The sequence below is a fragment of the Nerophis lumbriciformis genome, linkage group LG39 (assembly GCF_033978685.3).
Source record: "Nerophis lumbriciformis linkage group LG39, RoL_Nlum_v2.1, whole genome shotgun sequence".
Classification (NCBI taxonomy): Eukaryota; Metazoa; Chordata; class Actinopteri; order Syngnathiformes; family Syngnathidae; genus Nerophis; species Nerophis lumbriciformis.
Genome location: NC_084586.2, coordinates 14,925,005 through 14,931,144, shown reverse-complemented (window position 1 = coordinate 14,931,144; position 6,140 = coordinate 14,925,005).

Genomic DNA, 6,140 nt, shown 5'->3' with positions numbered 1-6,140 from the left:
TTTACTTAGCTGTAACAATGCAAATAGTCTCTATACTATTTGTGCTGTAAAAGGAGCTATGTATAGTGTGTATAGTGACAATAAAAGGCATTCCATTCTATTAAATATGTATTTATATACAGTATACTATACATGCATGTGTATGTATATATATATATATATATATATATATATATATATATATATATATGTATATATATATATATATATATATATATATATATATATATATATATATATATATATATATATATATATATATATATATATATATATATATATATATATAGTATTCATTATAAAAAGAGAGCACAGTCTACCTAGTCTATTTAAACATTCCATATATAATTTTAAGTAAATAAATTACATTTTTGGGGAAGCATCAGCGCAAACTCAGAAAATCACACATACATAATAAAGAGCATATGTAGAACAGCATATTATTTTGAATGGTTAGCGTATGAGTTGGGTATTTAATTTTAGTTAAAGTATTTTTCGTCTCTTGGTGTCGAAGAGCAATAACTACGGAAGTAGAATTGTCTCACATCAACGTATATATATCAATATGATATTAATACATTTGCATATATAAATAAATATACAAATACAAATGTGATATACAAATAAATAAATAATTTGCATAAATAAACATGTATTTGTACATATATTTTTGAGATTTGAAAATATATACAAATAACATTTATAAATATAAAAATGTGACATACAAATAAATCAAGAATTTGTATAAACAAACGTGTATTTGTAAATACATTTTTGAGATTTGAATATAAATATGCTTGGTTTTGTATTTGTATTTGTATTGAATTTGCATATGTGGATCGCTTTTTTGCTTTTGTGTCGATGAGACACATCTATTTGTGCATCTGATTTGTGGGAGGAATGTCTCATCGACACAAAAGCAAAAAAGCGATCCACATATGCAAATTCAATACAAATACAAAATCAATCATATTTATATTCAAATCTCAAAAATATATTTACAAATACACGTTTGTTTATACAAATTCTTGATTTATTTGTATGTCACATTTTTAGATTTATACATTTTATTTGTATATATTTTCAAATCTCAAAAATATATTTACAAATACGCGTTTATTTATACAAATTTTTATTTATTTGTATATCACATTTGTATATGTATATTTATTAATATATGCATATGTATTAATATCATATTGATATATATAAGTTGATGTGAGACAATTCTACTTCCATAAATAACAGCTAAACAAAACGGTAACAATTTTTATTTTATACATAACAAAATGTAAATCCATAGTAAATACAAACAGGGAAGCAGACTAAAACAGATGTTTTGACGGGTTTTTTTTTTTCATATTTTGACGCTGGAAAATTGTATTTTCAATGTAAAAGCGGGGTTACTATATGGTACCCGTGTGCCTAGCAAAAATGAGCCCTACAGAAAAATGATTTCGGTAATGGCACAACGAGGACCGACATCTGCAAAATATCTTCGCACATATCACACGAAAGTGGAGGCAAAAAGTATTTAATCACGCACCAACAGTAATTTTCTTACAGGCCAAGCTGAGCTTCTGTCTTTAAATCGCTACTTCCGGTTTCGGTGTCGGAATTTGGAAATAAAAACATACGTTCTGGTCTGTTTTTCTGTTTCTGTGTGTATGTGCGTGGAGATTTCTGCAGAAATCAGTCCTTGTGTTGCCATGTCTAAAATATTGTTTTATGTAGGGAACCAAACACATTTTAGCAAGAGTCACATTTACGGCTACTAGAGATGCGCGGATAGGCAATTATTTCATCCGCAACCGCATCAGAAAGTCGTCAACCATCCGCAATCCACCCAATCTAACATTTGATCAGAACCGCATCCGCCCGCCATCCGCCCGCACCCGCCCGTTGTTATATATCTAATATAGACGATGCAAGGCATTAGTGAGGTTATAAAGCTTTTGCCTGTTAAAGAAAGGAGACTGATCCAATGCAGCACAGATATACGCGTGCCACGCTGTCACGACCTAGACGCACACCAGTGCGCAATCATATGGGAGCCGCGCTGAGCGCACCTCCAAGCATGTCTCGCTGCCGGCGACGGCCGGGTATGGGCCCGACGCTCCAGCGCCATCCATTTTCAGGGCTAGTTGATTCGGCAGGTGGGTTGTTACACACTCCTTAGCGGGTTCCAACTTCCATGGCCACCGTCCTAGCTGCTGTCTATATCAACCAGGGTGAGCCCCACCCCTTTCGTGAGCGCACTGCGCGCGGAGTAACCCCTGTTATGCGCCCCCGGCAACAGGGGTGGCGGGCAGGTAAGCTGCGCGGGCGGAGCGCGTGGAGTGACCCCTGTTACGAGCCCCCGGCCACGGGGGTGGCGGGCAGGTAAGCTGCTTACCTGCTGCGCGTGACGCCGGCCGCGGCGAAGGCGGACGAGGCGGGGTGTCGGTGCGGTGGGCGCGGTGGTGACCCTGGACGTGCGTCAGGCCCTTCTCGCGGATCGCCTCAGCTACGGCTCCCGGTGGGGCCCTCTCGGGAGAAGGGGCCTCGGTCCCGGACCCCGGCGAGGCGTCCCTTCTCCGCTCCGTAAAAGTGTCCATCTCTTTTTTTTTTTCTTCTTCTGTTGTGGCATATGCAGCAGGTGCCTGCTCGTTTTTCGTATGTGGGTAACAACATTTAACTATGTATATATATTTCCGAATTGGTTTAACTGCCACCCGCCTGAATCTATTTAAAATCTAATTTTTTTAAATAATTTGAACCACCCGACCCGACCCGACCCGCGGATAAAATCTAATTTTTTTTTTATTTCATCCGCCCGATCCGCGGATAATCCGCGGACTCCGCGGTTGTGCCCGCAAACCGCGCATCTCTAACGGCTACCGAAGTAATAATCACACTTTTACTTTGAAAAAAAACAACATTTATTGGCGTTTACGTTTTGGTAGTACGAAATATGAAATGAAAATCAATTAAATTCATACGAAGTTGTTACTCTTTAACAACAAAACACAAACATGCGTTGTTTTTTAATACCTTTTTTTTTTGCATTTTAAAATAAATTCGATTAAAACAATCGTTTTTGTTTTTCAATTTCCATTCATTAAAAAAAGAATTCAATGGCCAAAACATACACTGACCTGGTACAAACACTCTTAATAAATGTGATTTTAATTTCTATTTTAAATTAATGTATTAACATAGTAAGGGAATAAGCGGTAAAAAATGGATGGATGGATTAACATAGTTGGCATCAGAGAAGTGTTCAAAACAGTAGTGCCTACTCCCAACCACAGTTGGCAACAGTGAAATGTATTTGCTTACTGCCAACTCTGGTTAGGAACCAAAAGAAGAATATCCACAGCCCTTTCCCCCCATAGACATCTTATAAGGGTACGCAGCATCGAGCGCTACTGCCTACTGGCGCTGACGAGACGCGGGCCCGCCATCTTGGAGTGGTGATGCGCTCCACTCAGTGCAATTCATTTGGCAGGAGCAATGAACTGTCAGCGCATTTAATTCATCTTACCTCACTGAATACCACTTATTTTCACGCGGTTTTTTGTCATATGTGTACCTATGACAAAGGACACATGTTTTGGTGTGTTTTATTATCCATAGTTTGCTTAACAGTAATAGAATATTCTTATATGCTATAAGTGACCAGACGTCCGAGATCAAAACTGGGAATATAATCCCAGAGAAGGGGGAAAAAAACGGTCAGCTATTTTTAAGTTGAAGAAACAATATGATTAGGTTATATATACATGCGTATATCCTACATAAACAATGTATGAATACATTAGATATATCTTAGGGACCTATATACTGTATCTCTGTTGCTGCAGCAGCAGAGAGTTTATTCTGTCTCAACACTTTGTATTGATATTTTGTATTACATTCTTCCCTTAAATGATCATGTTTGCAGTGATTGTTTTATATGTATTTTTTATGTAAGTCGCTTTGGATAAAAGTGTCTGCCAAATACTAAAACATTGACATATATTAACACCTGAAAGTGTTTATATCAGCTGAAAACACCAAACTGTTTCACTGGAAACAGAATAAAACCAAATTCTGTCTTACCCAACAATGTCAGTATTTGAATATTGTTACTTGAAGCTAAGCTAGACTAAATTTAGACTTGTATAATACTGTACGTCCATCTGATTGTCTAGTTAGCTAACATATGTTACCCCCTTCCCCCCTACACAATCTGGACTGTGGTCCTAACTTTTACCCCTGTTGGCTTTTACAATCTTTATCTTCATCATTTATTTCAACTTTATGTTATTCAAGTATGACATTTTTAAATGTAATTAATTTCATTGACAAGCAATTCTATTATGGTCATACTCTTGTTTGCTAGCGGCCACGATTTCAGTACTATTGAAGATCTTCGCTCCTATTCGACTCTGTGGCAATATTCTTTTCACAAAATACAACCAATAGTACGCTAATGTTAAATCTTACTTGTGAAAAGTAATCCCCCGATTCCTATTTTCAACAGTCCGCTCATTTGAGCGGGAAAACGCTGAACACCAAGCCCGGCATCTTTGTTTTCTACCTGTCAACTAGAGATGCGCGGTTTGCGGACACAACCGCGGAGTCCGCGGATTATCCGCGGGTCGGGCGGTTGAAATAAAAAAAAATTAGATTTTATCCGCGGGTCGGGCGGTTGAAATGAAAAAAAATTAGATTTTAAATAGATTCAGGCGGGTGGCAGTTAAACCAATTCGGAAATATATATACATAGTTAAATGTTGTTACCCACATACGAAAAACGAGCAGGCACCTGCAGCACGCCACAACAGAAGAAGAAAAAAAAAAAAGATGGCAACGCCGGCAACAAACGTGGTACGCGACAAACTAAAAAAGGGAATACTAAAGACCAGGGGAAAAAAAGGCCAGAAAAGTTCAGCGTGGACTCGTTTTTATGAGGTTGTAAATCAGGATGATAGTAATGCTGGCTACGTGATTTGCAAGAGCTGCGACGCTGTTTATGTCTACGACAGTCACAAAACCGGGACATCTAACATGGTGCATCACATTTGTGCAAAACCCCGAACCTCCACAAACACCCTGAGCATGAGCAGTTTCGTCTGCTGTGATCCCAGAAGAGTGCCACAGGATGTTAAAACAAGATAGAACGCAGCTGCCTGCAGCAGTTTGAGTGGCGCGAGCACGCTTGGAGGTGCGCTCAGCGCGGCTCCCAGATGATTGAGCACTGGTGTGCGTATGGGCCGTGACAGCGTGGCACGCATTGAATGTCTCTGCTACATTGGATCAGTCTCCTTTCTTTAACAGGCAACAGCTTTATAACCTCACTAATGCCTTGCATCGTCTATATTACATACAGGTAAAAGCCAGTAAATTAGAATATTTTGAAAAACTTGATTTATTTCAGTAATTGCATTCAAAAGGTGTAACTTGTACATTATATTTATTCATTGCACACAGACTGATGCATTCAAATGTTTATTTCATTTAATTTTGATGATTTGAAGTGGCAACAAATGAAAATCCAAAATTCCGTGTGTCACAAAATTAGAATATTACTTAAGGCTAATACAAAAAAGGGATTTTTAGAAATGTTGGCCAACTGAAAAGTATGAAAATGAAAAATATGAGCATGTACAATACTCAATACTTGGTTGGAGCTCCTTTTGCCTCAATTACTGCGTTAATGCGGCGTGGCATGGAGTCGATGAGTTTCTGGCACTGCTCAGGTGTTATGAGAGCCCAGGTTGCTCTGATAGTGGCCTTCAACTCTTCTGCGTTTTTGGGTCTGGCATTCTGCATCTTCCTTTTCACAATACCCCACAGATTTTCTATGGGGCTAAGGTCAGGGGAGTTGGCGGGCCAATTTAGAACAGAAATACCATGGTCCGTAAACCAGGCACGGGTAGATTTTGCGCTGTGTGCAGGCGCCAAGTCCTGTTGGAACTTGAAATCTCCATCTCCATAGAGCAGGTCAGCAGCAGGAAGCATGAAGTGCTCTAAAACTTGCTGGTAGACGGCTGCGTTGACCCTGGATCTCAGGAAACAGAGTGGACCGACACCAGCAGATGACATGGCACCCCAAACCATCACTGATGGTGGAAACTTTACACTAGACTTCAGGCAACGTGGATCCTGTGCCT